The sequence below is a fragment of the Thalassophryne amazonica genome, chromosome 4 (genome assembly GCF_902500255.1).
Source record: "Thalassophryne amazonica chromosome 4, fThaAma1.1, whole genome shotgun sequence".
Lineage (NCBI taxonomy): Eukaryota > Metazoa > Chordata > Actinopteri > Batrachoidiformes > Batrachoididae > Thalassophryne > Thalassophryne amazonica.
The window spans coordinates 133,133,608-133,148,746 of NC_047106.1; the positions used below are offsets into that span (position 1 = coordinate 133,133,608).

A 15,139-nucleotide genomic window follows, 5' to 3' on the forward strand; every position below is an offset into this window, starting at 1 on the left:
AATCTTGTTTTTTTAAAGACTTCTATGCCCTTCAAATTATAACTACTTACTCTTTTTTCAAACATATTTTGAATGTTTATTGGTAAGGTATTGTTATTCGCTTGGTACATTGTTTGTAATAATTTCAAATCAACTAAATGATGAAATGTAAGTACCCTTAATGAACAATGGACTAGATGGATCTCTAAAACGACTGTTGCTGATCACTTTTAAAGCTCTTTTCTGCAAAATAAATAAAGGTTGTGTATAAGTTGTACATGTTGATCCCCAGATTTCTACACAATAAGTCAAATATGGAACAATCAATGAATTCTACAATGTTAATAATCCATAACTATTTAATGAATATTTAACTTTATGCAAAACAGCAATGGCTTTCGCTATCTTTCCTTTTATGTAATTTATGTGTGACTTCCATGTAAAATCTTCATCAATCATAACTCCTAAAAATTTCATTTCTTTTACCCTTTGAATGTCCATTCCATCTATTTTTATTGACACATCACTTTTTTTTTACTCTGTCATTACACAATATGAAATTTGTTTTATTAAGATTAAGTGACAATCTGTTTATATCAAACCAATATTTAACTTTTTCCAACTCTGAATTAATCACTTGTGGTACTTCCTGTATATCTGATCCAGAGTAAAATAATGTATCGTCAGCAAATAAAATGCTACCAAGTACATTAGATACATTCACAAAATCATTGATATACAAAATAAACAGTTTGGGTCCAAGTACCGACCCTTGTGGTACTCCACAAATAATATTACACAATTCTGATTTAGTATTATTTATCTGAACAAACTGTTTTCTATTTTCTAAGTAGCTTTTTACCCACTGATGTGCAATCCCTCTTATTCCATATTGTTGTAACTTGTGAAGCAATCTTGAATGATCGATAACATCAAAAGCTTTTTTCAGGTCAATAAAAACACTTACAAAATAATCCTTATTATTTTGTATTTGTATTTTGTATCCTTATTATTATCCTTATTGCGGAGTGACATGTTTAGCCGCATGTTCTCCTTGAATTGCTGGCTGTCTGAGTGGTGTCCAAAAAATGAGGTGGGCTTCATAGATAATTGGCAAAGCTTCTGGGGAAAACCTGGTCTTGTTAGGAGAGACGGCATCCATCCCACTTTGGATGGAGCAGCTCTCATTTCTAGAAATCTGGCCAATTTTCTTAAATCCTCCAAACCGTGACTATCCAGGGTTGGGACCAGGAAGCAGAGTTGTAGTCTTACACACCTCTCTGCAGCTTCTCTCCCCCTGCCATCCCCTCATTACCCCATCCCCGTAGAGACGGTGCCTGCTCCCAGACCACCAATAACCAGCAAAAATCTATTTAAGCATAAAAATTCAAAAAGAAAAAATAATATAGCACCTTCAACTGCACCACAGACTAAAACAGTTAAATGTGGTCTATTAAACATTAGGTCTCTCTCTTCTAAGTCCCTGTTGGTAAATGATATAATAATTGATCAACATATTGATTTATTCTGCCTTACAGAAACCTGGTTACAGCAGGATGAATATGTTAGTTTAAATGAGTCAACACCCCCGAGTCACACTAACTGTCAGAATGCTCGTAGCACGGGCCGGGGCAGAGGATTAGCAGCAATCTTCCATTCCAGCTTATTAATTAATCAAAAACCCAGACAGAGCTTTAATTAATTTGAAAGCTTGACTCTTAGTCTTGTCCATCCAAATTGGAAGTCCCAAAAACCAGTTTTATTTGTTATTATCTATCGTCCACCTGGTCGTTACTGTGAGTTTCTCTGTGAATTTTCAGACCTTTTGTCTGACTTAGTGCTTAGCTCAGATAAGATAATTATAGTGGGCGATTTTAACATCCACACAGATGCTGAGAATGACAGCCTCAACACTGCATTTAATCTATTATTAGACTCTATTGGCTTTGCTCAAAAAGTAAATGAGTCCACCCACCACTTTAATCATATCTTAGATCTTGTTCTGACTTATGGTATGGAAATTGAAGACTTAACAGTATTCCCTGAAAACTCCCTTCTGTCTGATCATTTCTTAATAACATTTACATTTACTCTGATGGACTACCCAGCAGTGGGGAATAAGTTTCATTACACTAGAAGTCTTTCAGAAAGCGCTGTAACTAGGTTTAAGGATATGATTCCTTCTTTATGTTCTCTAATGCCATATACCAACACAGTGCAGAGTAGCTACCTAAACTCTGTAAGTGAGATAGAGTATCTCGTCAATAGTTTTACATCCTCATTGAAGACAACTTTGGATGCTGTAGCTCCTCTAAAAAAGAGAGCTTTAAATCAGAAGTGCCTGACTCCGTGGTATAACTCACAAACTCGTAGCTTAAAGCAGATAACCCGTAAGTTGGAGAGGAAATGGCGTCTCACTAATTTAGAAGATCTTCACTTAGCCTGGAAAAAGAGTCTGTTGCTCTATAAAAAAGCCCTCCGTAAAGCTAGGACATCTTTCTACTCATCACTAATTGAAGAAAATAAGAACAACCCCAGGTTTCTTTTCAGCACTGTAGCCAGGCTGACAAAGAGTCAGAGCTCTATTGAGCTGAGTATTCCATTAACTTTAACTAGTAATGACTTCATGACTTTCTTTGCTAACAAAATTTTAACTATTAGAGAAAAAAATACTCATAACCATCCCAAAGACGTATCGTTATCTTTGGCTGCTTTCAGTGATGCCAGTATTTGGTTAGACTCTTTCTCTCCGATTGTTCTGTCTGAGTTATTTTCATTAGTTACTTCATCCAAACCATCAACATGTTTATTAGACCCCATTCCTACCAGGCTGCTCAAGGAAGCCCTACCATTATTTAATGCTTCGATCTTAAATATGATCAATCTATCTTTGTTAGTTGGCTATGTACCACAGGCTTTTAAGGTGGCAGTAATTAAACCATTACTTAAAAAGCCATCACTTGACCCAGCTATCTTAGCTAATTATAGGCCAATCTCCAACCTTCCTTTTCTCTCAAAAATTCTTGAAAGGGTAGTTGTAAAACAGCTAACTGATCATCTGCAGAGGAATGGTCTATTTGAAGAGTTTCAGTCAGGTTTTAGAATTCATCATAGTACAGAAACAGCATTAGTGAAGGTTACAAATGATCTTATGGCCTCGGACAGTGGACTCATCTCTGTGCTTGTTCTGTTAGACCTCAGTGCTGCTTTTGATACAGTTGACCATAAAATTTTATTACAGAGATTAGAGCATGCCATAGGTATTAAAGGCACTGCGCTGCGGTGGTTTGAATCATATTTGTCTAATAGATTACAATTTGTTCATGTAAATGGGGAATCTTCTTCACAGACTAAAGTTAATTATGGAGTTCCACAAGGTTCTGTGCTAGGACCAATTTTATTCACTTTATACATGCTTCCCTTAGGCAGTATTATTAGACGGTATTGCTTAAATTTTCATTGTTACGCAGATGATACCCAGCTTTATCTATCCATGAAGCCAGAGGACACACACCAATTAGCTAAACTGCAGGATTGTCTTACAGACATAAAGACATGGATGACCTCTAATTTCCTGCTTTTAAACTCAGATAAAACTGAAGTTATTGTACTTGGCCCCACAAATCTTAGAAACATGGTGTCTAACCAGATCCTTACTCTGGATGGCATTACCCTGACCTCTAGTAATACTGTGAGAAATCTTGGAGTCATTTTTGATCAGGATATGTCATTCAAAGCGCATATTAAACAAATATGTAGGACTGCTTTTTTGCATTTACGCAATATCTCTAAAATCAGAAAGGTCTTGTCTCAGAGTGATGCTGAAAAACTAATTCATGCATTTATTTCCTCTAGGCTGGACTATTGTAATTCATTATTATCAGGTTGTCCTAAAGGTTCCCTAAAAAGCCTTCAATTAATTCAAAATGCTGCAGCTAGAGTACTGACGGGGACTAGAAGGAGAGAGCATATCTCACCCATATTGGCCTCTCTTCATTGGCTTCCTGTTAATTCTAGAATAGAATTTAAAATTCTTCTTCTTACTTATAAGGTTTTGAATAATCAGGTCCCATCTTATCTTAGGGACCTCGTAGTACCATATCACCCCAATAGAGCGCTTCGCTCTCAGACTGCAGGCTTACTTGTAGTTCCTAGGGTTTGTAAGAGTAGAATGGGAGGCAGAGCCTTCAGCTTTCAGGCTCCTCTCCTGTGGAACCAGCTCCCAATTCAGATCAGGGAGACAGACACCCTCTCTACTTTTAAGATTAGGCTTAAAACTTTCCTTTTTGCTAAAGCTTATAGTTAGGGCTGGATCAGGTGACCCTGAACCATCCCTTAGTTATGCTGCTATAGACGTAGACTGCTGGGGGGTTCCCATGATGCACTTGTTGGGTATTTTCTCCTCCAAACATTCTTAAAACCTTTAACAAGACAAACAGAGTCAAGAAACACCAGTGAGACAGAAAGTCAAATTTAGCTCGCGAGGAGTGCAGACAGTCCGTACACGTAGTACCACTGAAAGCACTGAGGACTGCTACGCATGCTCACTCTTTTTATTAGGAGAAAGCCCTACCCACATTGTGAAACTTGTCCTAAGGGTGGGGGGAAACATCGCAAGACAAGTTTCTTCCTGTAAAACAGAACATCTTATGGCACGTATACTAATGATTGCAGCTGCGTGGAGAAACTTTTGTTTAATCTTATCAATGGAGGTCAGCACATCCTATTCTTGCAGGCTCGTCTGTTGTACTTATCATCTGTTCTTCATCTGCTTGGAATGTTCCTGTACTGCACAAGACAAGGTCATAAATTTACAACAGTCAAAAACAACCTCCATCTCTTCACTCCCAGTTCAGCCTGACCCCAGCATGCTTCACTCCCAGTCGTTAGTGGCTACAAAAACAAAGTTGAGCTATCAGTGTAATAATAACAAGTACATTCTCAGGGTTGCGTTAAGACAGGTGCAAAACAGCTCAATAACGTTTCATCAGAACAAAGACAAAGGAACAAATGTTTAACAGTGATAATAATATATATATATATATATATATATATATATATATATAAAATCTTTAACATTTCCCTCCTGTTATCGCTTGTTAAACATATAGTAGGCATCACCTAGCTTAGCACTTCTTTTGAGATTTTCACTAAGAGGTTCATCATGGTATGTTCTACAGGCTTACACCCCAGAGGTTATGTCATCATTGTCATCATCATCGGTGTCTGGGTCATCATACTTCCATTGGTCTGGGTACAGGTCATGAGAGTCATCTTCCTCCTCGTCATCGTTTTGCCCCAGGAGTGGATATGAAGCTGGTCCCCCTCCTGGTCCTGGACCTATTGCTGTGGTTATCATTCTATTTACAAGGCCTCGAAGACATGGAATACAACAACATCCACACAATGTTAGAATCGCAGCAAACACTGCTATAGACACTAATAGTGAAGGAATCAAAGACCTCCATTTTCCCATCCCTTCCAGCCACCAATCCCAGCCTTCGGTGTTTACTCCACTGTGCTCTTTCATCTTCCTGTTCAACGTCCTCAGCCCGTCGATGGCTTGAGTGAGGCTGCCATCTGCAGCTGTGTTGTTGGGAATGAATGTGCAGCATTGTTCTCCGAACATGGCACAAACACCTCCTTTCTCTGCCAACAACATATCCAGAGCAATCCGGTTCTGGAAGGCCATAAGTGATGTGGCTGCTAACTGTGAATGGACAGCCTTAAATCCTTCCTCAGTCCAATTTCCTAATTTCTGTACATTGTAGTGGATGTAGTTTATTCTGTCTACATTCTTATTAATTGAACACCACCAACAGATGGAGGATTCGAATCCAGCTGCTATTTGATCAGCCAGTTTATACTCGTCAGGCACTCCTCTGGGGACTCCTATCGCATCAATATATGTTGGATCTCCCACTCCTTTCCAATCTCTTTTTACTCTATGTCTGGCTATGCCTTTCTGCCAGTCTTCAGGAATAAGAGAAGCTGCATATGTCATAACGTCTTCAGGGGTCATGGGTATAGCTTTAACTGGTAACAATAATGATATTAATGCACAATAACCTGACACATTTCTTGGCAGTCTGTCAAAGATTCTGTTATCACCACACCACCACCATATATCACTCCTACTGACAGGTTTGAATGTGGACTTACTATGGACCACATCCTTACACCAGGCAGTGTGGTTTAAGCTACCCAAAGTCGTGCTTGTCCCTGTCAAGTTTACACATGTATGGTTAGCATGCCCAACTTTGCTTGAAAATAAAGGTTTAATCTTACTCAATTTGGTCAATGGATAGATCTTGTCCCACTTAGAACAATTGTTGTTTGCTGCAATGTATGTCTGTGTCATTACAGTCAACAGACAGTCTGTGGTTAATGTTGCCGGTATTACCTGTAATATAGGTCTGGGTCCCATACATACAACACAGTCCCTTTTTGTAGCTAGTCCTGCTTGTTCTGCCATTAAAAGCCAATTATTATTTTGTCCACTAATTCCTGTAGTTACTAGGAACCAGTCATCTGTTTTCATGTCTTTTGTATTTCTTATGGATGCACCCTTTGTCCTGCTGAGATCAGTCATAACTGGTTGCTTTAATGTCTTGTTAGCTGTAGCCATGATATTATCTTTACACAATATCAGGGAGAAGTAGGGGTCAGACCCTGTTTTGTGGACCCACAACAAAAACAACCAACATTCTGGATCCGGTGTTCCTGGTGGGATAATGGATTTGTTTTTTGTATCCACTACAATCAGCAAGCTATCCTCTGTTTGATACATTTTGAGAAATTGGCTTTGGTACTTAGCCCACCCGGTTTGTGCCCAACTAGGTGTCCATCTGTCATACCTATCTGCCACCAAGGTCTCCCATCTCTCATCCTGTTGATCATTTGTCATATACCAATCATAGCCACTATACCATGATCCCTGTTGATCATCCTGTGTCCGTGTCAAGGATATAAAAGGGACATTGATTACTACTGAAGCATTTCGGGGAAAGCAGGCCTGTACACCAAATTGATATGCTCTTTGTTTACTACATCGATGCCCTACAGGTATACGTGGATTGGGGCCTCTGTCCTCTCTTTTTGGCCTATTTAGTTTGTTGATGTGTCCCTTACCATCGTGTCCTGTGCTTATGGTTTTCAATAATAAGCCCAATCCGAAAAAGAAAAGTAGCATAATAAGGACTGTCCATGGGGTCCAGGGACCCTCGTTCTTTTTGTTTTTTACTTTCGTCATTTATACACACTACAGCACACCTATGTTCAGAACAGTGGTTTCTAAAGTCTTCTGCTAGCTTTCGTGTCTAACCTGGATCTTAACACCAAGCTCACACACTATTACTAGTCTTATCCTACTGTTCTTACTGTTTGTCTGTGTCTGCAGAAATGACTTTCTTACAGTGAGTTAAATGAATCCATGTACTTCTTTCCCCAATTTTCAAGGCTGTGGGTGTTGTGAGTAGTACTTGATGGGGCCCTTCCCACTTAGGTGAATGCCAGTGTTTTCTCTTGATGCTTCTTATCAACACCCAGTCTCCAGGTACCACTTTAGGGTCATCCTGTGGAGAAATGGGATCATCAGTGTTTGAAACTCTCCCTCGTTGTCTTTCTAACATCTTCCTCATGTAATCTGCCAAATTGGCTTCCTCAGGTACATCCCAAATTTGCCCATAATATGGTAGTCGATATTTTCTTCCAAACAATGTTTCATAAGGTGTCAAACCCGTGGTGCAAGTTATGTTTATGTACATCTTCACCAAATCTATACAGTGTCCATGGTCTGCCTGTTTCGTCCATAGTCTTTCTAAGTCTGTTTTTTACTGTCCCATTCATCCTTTCCACTAATCCGGCACTTTGTGGATGATAAGCACAGTGATTTTTGAGATTAATCTGTAGCGCTTCTCCTACATATTGCACTATTGTATTAACAAAGTGCGCTCCATTATCTGAATAGACTGTTTCTGGTATTCCAAATCGTGGAATGATGTCTTTGCACAGTGCTTTAGCCACTGTAAGTGCATCTGCATGTTTTGTGGGGAACAATTCTACCCATTTTGAGAAGGCATCAATTATGACTAAACAAAATTCCTTCCCTTCATGTTTACTCAACTGTATATAATCCATGTGGATCACTTGAAAGGGGTATTGTGGTGTTGGAAATTTGCCTCTTTGGGGTCTCAAATTACCCTGTGAGTTGTGTTTTGCACAGGTCATACATGCTCTACAATGCTGTTTTGCATATGCATCGAACCCATAAAGACAAAAAATAGATTGTAATTGCGATAACATACCCCCTGATGAGACATGCGTCACGCCATGGCTCATGATAGCTGCCCATTTAAACATATTTTTTGGCAATATGGGTTTCTTTTGTGGTCATAAGTACAAGTTGTTTGCATATGTAGCTCCTTTGTTTAACCACATTTGTTTTTCTTTTTCAGTTGCCTGCTGTTGCATGTCAGCAAGCAGTGTGTGACCTAAATGCAAATCCGGAGAGGTTTCGTGTAGGAGAAAAATAGAAAAAGCTGCTGCTGCCTTTGCGGTTTTGTCAGCGAAATCATTCCCTTTTGAAACACTGTCAGAGCCTTTGGTGTGAGCTGCACATTTGCATATAGCAATTTGTTTAGGCAATTTCACAGCTTTCAGTAGTGCAGTTAGGAGTGTGGCATGAGTCACTGGCTTTCCAGATGATGTCACCATTCCACGCTCTTCCCACAGTTTTGCAAACACATGCACTGTGCTGAAAGCGTACTGGCTGTCTGTATAGATTGTTACAGCCCTTCCTTTAAATAAATGACAAGCTGCAGTTAGAGCCACTAATTCAGCTGCTTGCGCTGAGAATGATGATGGCAACGAAGTAGAATCCAATACTTCTGAATTTGTGACAACAGCATATCCAGATTGTGTTTGTCCATAAGCATTTTTAGTGGAGGATCCATCCACATACACAATTGTACTGTGTGGGATGGGCGTATCCAAAAGATCAACACGGGCCTTCATACAAACAGTTGCTACATCAAGACAATTGTGCGGCTCACCATCCTCAGGTAAAGGTATCAATGTGGATGGATTCAATGTTGTACATCGCTCTACCGTAAGGTGTGGTTGTGATAATAGCAAGGACATACACGAAAGATGTCTTGCTGGGGACAAAAAGCTCATGTTTGTCTGCAACAGAAGTGCAGAAACTGCATGTGGAACTTTCAATGTCAGCTGATGGAATAGAACAACATTTGAACAGCCATAGAGGCTGCAACAACAGCTTGTACGCATGGTGGTAGAGCACTTGCTACTGCATCCAATTTAGATGAGTAGTAGGCAACTGGCCTTAATTTTGAGCCATATTGTACCAAAACACTAGTCATGAACTTATTCTTACAATCAACTGTTTGAATGAATGGTTTACTATAATCTGGTAGTGCCAAAACTGTGGATGACACTAATGTTTGTTTGACTTTCACAAAAGCTTCCTCAGCTTCTTTGTTCCATTCCAACACGGTTGACATTGAAATATCATCTTTGTACATCAAATCAGAAAGTGGACTAGTCAACTCTGCATAGCAAGGAATCCATGCCCTGCAGTAATTTGTCAGTCCAAGAAATGACATCATCTGCTTTTTGGTTTGTGGTTTTGGAGCATTCAAAATTGCTTCTTTCCTATCAGACAAAATAGCGCGCCCTGTTGCTGACAATTCATGTCCTAAATATTTTACTTTATCCCTACACAACTGAACTTTGTTTTTACTCACTTTGTGGCCATTATCAAATAAGAAACACAATAATGCTACTGTGTCTGTGCCCTCAGGGTCAAGCTCCCCATCTAATGGAGGTGCTGTGGGTGTTTTTGTCTGACTGCGTGTTTGTGGCTTTTCTTGTTTTTCACTTTTTACTTTAGGTCGCACTGCCATATCATACTGCGGTGGCGGCACATCATCATCCTCTGGTAGAGGAGGGTACAAATGCGTTGTTGCCGACGGTCCAGCCGTCGGTGGTTTCTGAGGTTGTTCAGGTTCTTTATGTTGAATTATTACATCTTCCTCTGCCTTACCTTCCCCTTTCTTTTCCCTTTCTTTTTCCACCCTCCTCTTCTCTGCTCCTTTCTGTCTGCTCTGCGCCTCTTCCTCCCAAAATGCCACTAAGTCTGCTCCTATTTTCTGCTTCTTTTTCTCATCACCTTTATGTTCTTTTTCCAGCTTCTCCTTCAACTTCTGAATACTGGTCAAGTTTAGTCGTCCGTCAAAGTCATGTTTATTAATCCAGGTCTCCAATTTCTTTGTTGTCTTTGGATTTTTTGCTTCCATAAATTTCCAGTCGTCAGTTGATAAATTTTCTTAGACGTCTTTCCCCCCATTTTTATTATTCTTTGTTATAATTTGGACTTCAGACGGGGGCACACCTAGGGTGTTCTAAATCTGAAGTTTTCACTTTCTTTGGACGTGACAATTAACAGTCCGTCGTGTGGTTGATTCCTTTCACCTCCCCGTAGGAAGCGGAATCACTTGCCTCTGCTTCCACACACGGTTGTCACTTACTTTGTCCAAAGTATTACACTTTCACACAGTTATTTTATTTACACAAATACATAGAAACACTTTTAATAACCGTACGCGTATTCTTAGGCCAGGGGAGCTCGCCCTCCCGTGGAATTTAACTAATGTCCTGCATTAGGGGACTCCACCGTCCCTGCGAGATTTAACTGCCTTTTCACTGTGCACGTATTTCACTGTGCACGTATTTCTACCCGGTATTTCCTTTACGTATTAAAACAGAGGAGTCCGTTCTCTCCTTCGGAATTTAACTACGTGCGTTCCTCGCTACCATAGAGGAGTCCGCCCTCCCCGCGGAGTTTAACTGTGTTACATTAACAGACGATTCCACGCCATCGCTTACGGAGTTTAACTGTTTTATGTGATCTGATCACCACTCACTCAGTACTGTTACAAAGAAATTCTACTCACTGACTCGACCTCCTGTCTGTCTTCTTCGGGAAAATCTCGTCAACCAGACGATGCCAACGGCGGTCGACAATTGCAGACACGATCAATCGATCGGACCTTGGCCAAGGATTTACGTCTGGACTTGACGACCTCCGCCGGACACCTCCGGTGTTGTTGAGATCCCGGACGAGCCCCCAGTCAATGTTGGGTATTTTCTCCTCCAAACATTCTTAAAACCTTTAACAAGACAAACAGAGTCAAGAAACACCAGTGAGACAGAAAGTCAAATTTAGCTCGCGAGGAGTGCAGACAGTCCGTACACGTAGTACCACTGAAAGCACTGAGGACTGCTGTGCATGCTCACTCTTTTTATTAGGAGAAAGCCCTACCCACATTGTGAAACTTGTCCTAAGGGTGGGGGGAAACATTGCAAGACAAGTTTCTTCCCGTAAAACAGAACATCTTATGGCACGTATACTAATGATTGCAGCTGCGTGGAGAAACTTTTGTTTAATCTTATCAATGGAGGTCAGCACATCCTATTCTTGCAGGCTCGTCTGTTGTACTTATCATCTGTTCTTCATCTGCTTGGACTGTTCCTGTACTGCACAAGACAAGGTCATAAATTTACAACAGTCAAAAACAACCTCCATCTCTTCACTCCCAGTTCAGCCTGACCCCAGCATGCTTCACTCCCAGTCGTTAGTGGCTACAAAAACAAAGTTGAGCTATCAGTGTAATAATAACAAGTACATTCTCAGGGTTGCGTTAAGACAGGTGCAAAACAGCTCAATAACGTTTCATCAGAACAAAGACAAAGGAACAAATGTTTAACAGTGATAATAATAATATATATATATATATATATATATATATATATATATATATATATATATATATATATATATATATATAAAATCTTTAACAGCACTGTTTCTTTCTCTTTTTGCTCTGTATGCACCACTCTGCATTTAATCATTAGTGATCGATCTCTGCTCCCCTCCACAGCATGTCTTTTTCCTGGTTCTCTCCCTCAGCCCCAACCAGTCCCAGCAGAAGACTGCCCCTCCCTGAGCCTGGTTCTGCTGGAGGTTTCTTCCTGTTAAAAGGGAGTTTTTCCTTCCCACTGTAGCCAAGTGCTTGCTCACAGGGGGTCATTTTGACCGTTGGGGTTTTACATAATTATTGTATGGCCTTGCCTTACAATATAAAGCGCCTTGGGGCAACTGTTTGTTGTGATTTGGCGCTATATAAAAAAATTGATTGAATTGATTGATTGTACTCTTACTCAATTGTTCACTATAATAATATTTTTGTTTCCTAATTATTGTCAATAGTTTATTTTTATATTTTTTGTATCTGTGTTTCCTTTGTTTGCATTTTTAAAAAGCACCTATATAAATAGTTTTTCTTTACACAAGCGTTTTTTTATTCCCTTAGTCAGCCATGGTTTATTTACTCTTTTCTTACTAGTTTTTATTAATTTACAATTTTTATTATATGATTTCATCAGTATTTTAATAAATGAATTATATGGTACATTAACATCACCAACATAAACTTCTTCCCAATTTTGATTTTTAAGATCATAATTTAATGCCTCTAAGGCTTTTAATGACTTATCTCTTTTAAAGTTCATAACAGTTTTTTTTGTACCTATTTTTATATTTAAATATTGAAAAAACTGGTAAATGATCACTAAGATCTGTCATCAATATCCCATTCTTAATAATTTCATCTATTCTATTTGTGAATATATTGTCAATTACAGTTGCACTTTGCGATGTAATTCTGGTTGGTTTTGTTATCAAAGGGAATAAACCCAAGCTATTCATTGAATTCACAAAATCACTTACTCTTTGGCAACCGGAGCTTTCCACATTAACATTAAAGTCTCCACACATAAAGAGCGTTTTGTTTTTGATTTGATGGAATAATTCTATTATTTTATGTGTAAATTTCACAACACAAGAGTCTGGTGCTCTGTATACACAACTGATTTGAATATTTTTAGATGTTTCATGTACAATTTCCACTGTTACAATTTCTATGACATCATCTATAATTGTCATTTCTTCTACAATTTTACATGTCAGATCTGTTTTTATGTACAAAGCAATACCTCCGCCTTTTTTTATCTCTTCTATTTACAAAATATAACTCATATCCCTCCATTTGAACATCAGCCATGAGGTCATTTTTAAGCCAAGATTCTGTGATTGCAACAATGCTGAATCTATTTTTAAATTGGTTTAAATAATCTTTTATTTTTGACATTTTACAGTACAAGCTTCGGATGTTTATATGTATGAGTGACAGGGTATCTTCAGTAATTTTTGTCACTATTTAACTGTTTTTCCATATAATACAACCAAATGTAGTCAAGTCAAATATACTTTCATCAATATTGGTGTCTATGTCATATATTTTATCATCTGTTTCCATATTTGATCTGATTTTTTTGTTGGTCATACTACCAACTGACGTCATATTTATTTGTCTACTCAGGTCTGTACTTTGTAAGGTCCTCCATGTCTCTGATTTGTATACCCTTTGTTCCTTCTTTCACTCTAATCCAAACCCTACAGTTCCAGACCCATGTAGCAACAATGTGTTTCTGTTTTTTTAATAGTCTTACTTCCCTGGCAATATCTGCATTTTTTTTTTTCGTTAGATGCTCATTTATATAGACATTTGTTCCTTTCAGATTCTTTGCCTGTCTTAATAATTCATTTTTGTATTTTCTGCTTGTAAATCGTATTATAATATTAGGTAGTTTATTTTTACTGTCTTTGGATGGAATTGTGTGACAGTCTGGTATAGTATCTTGATGTATGACAACACCTTTTTGATATAAAAAATTTGTAACTTGCTGTTCTAGTGTTTGTAGTTCTTCAGGTGGTGCATCCTCCCCACTGGCTCCACCAGAATCCACCACCCTCGCGTACGACCGATGTTTTGTTTCCAAACCAGTTATTATAACATCATCTTTTCTAGAATATTGTTCAAGTTCATCCACCCATTGCTCAAGTTTCTTAATAATCTTGTCCTTTTCTTTAACAAGATTTTGGAGCTCCTTGATCTCCATCAATTTGTCTAAATTGGACACGTCTTTTGAAATATGGTTTAATGAGGACTTTATCTCCTCCATGTCTTCCTCCAATTTATCTGTCTTCCTAGGTGGTGCCATATTAACTCATGTAGTTCAGTACAGGCCACTATAAATTTTTTTATTACTGTATTTTCCAAATTTTCGCTTGTAGGATTTTTCAACAAAGAGGGAACCATTTGTAGTTCTCTGACCAAAATTAAATCAGTCCTGAACCTGAAAACTTGGTTTGCTACTGGAAAAAACAAACAAACAAACAAAAAAGTTAATATTTACCTCCACCAACGAAGGTGGAGAAGGTAAGGATGGGAGAGAGGGGGTGGACTATCAGCCCAGCCAAGCGTAGGCCACAAGAGGGCCCATTGCTTCCCCCATTATGAAACTTCTTAGTTAAACCTTTTGGTACCCTTTAGGGCTGCAACAAACGATTATTTGGATCATCAATGAATCTGATGGGGTTTCAACACGATTAATCGATTAATCGGATTAGCGGGTAAATTTTTGAAAATGTGCCAAGGAAACAATTTTTCTCTCCTTCCATCACTTTATTTAACAACAGAACATTATTTGAAAACTTAAAATACTTGAAAATCAACAAATCATCAGATGTCCCTTGGCTGTTGAAATATAAAATAATAAAGAGTAAAACAGTTTATAATAAAGAACAAAAATAATTATTTCAAATGACATTGATTTATCAAAGTGCTGAGTTGGCATAAAACAACATTGAAACATATAAATGTTATAAAATATATGGTGAAAAATAGGTATTTTTGTTGCTGCAAATGAGCAATTAGCATAACCAGTTAACCATAAAACCTAAATCAAAAACTGTAGCCTGACTCATTATATGCGCAACATTATCTGTATAAGGCAGATGAAACTATGGTGTCATTTGATGTGACATCGTTGTTCACCTGCATCCCCACTGCTGAGGCCGTCTCAGCTGTGAGGCAGAGACTGCTGGAGGATGTGTCTCTACTTGAAAGGACCAAACTCACACCAGACCACATCTGCCAACTCTTGGACATCTGTCTCAACACCACGTATTTCCTGTTTAGGGGGAATTACTACAGACCGATTCATGGTTGTGCGATGG

General features: G+C 38.7%; 1 protein-coding gene across 1 annotated transcript in view; it reads left to right on the forward strand.

The window, feature by feature from the left end:
- The window catches only part of LOC117508768 (cytochrome P450 2F3), a 54,246-nt gene that overhangs the window by 24,370 nt on the left and 14,737 nt on the right, over positions 1 to 15,139 (forward strand). The window lies entirely within an intron of this gene.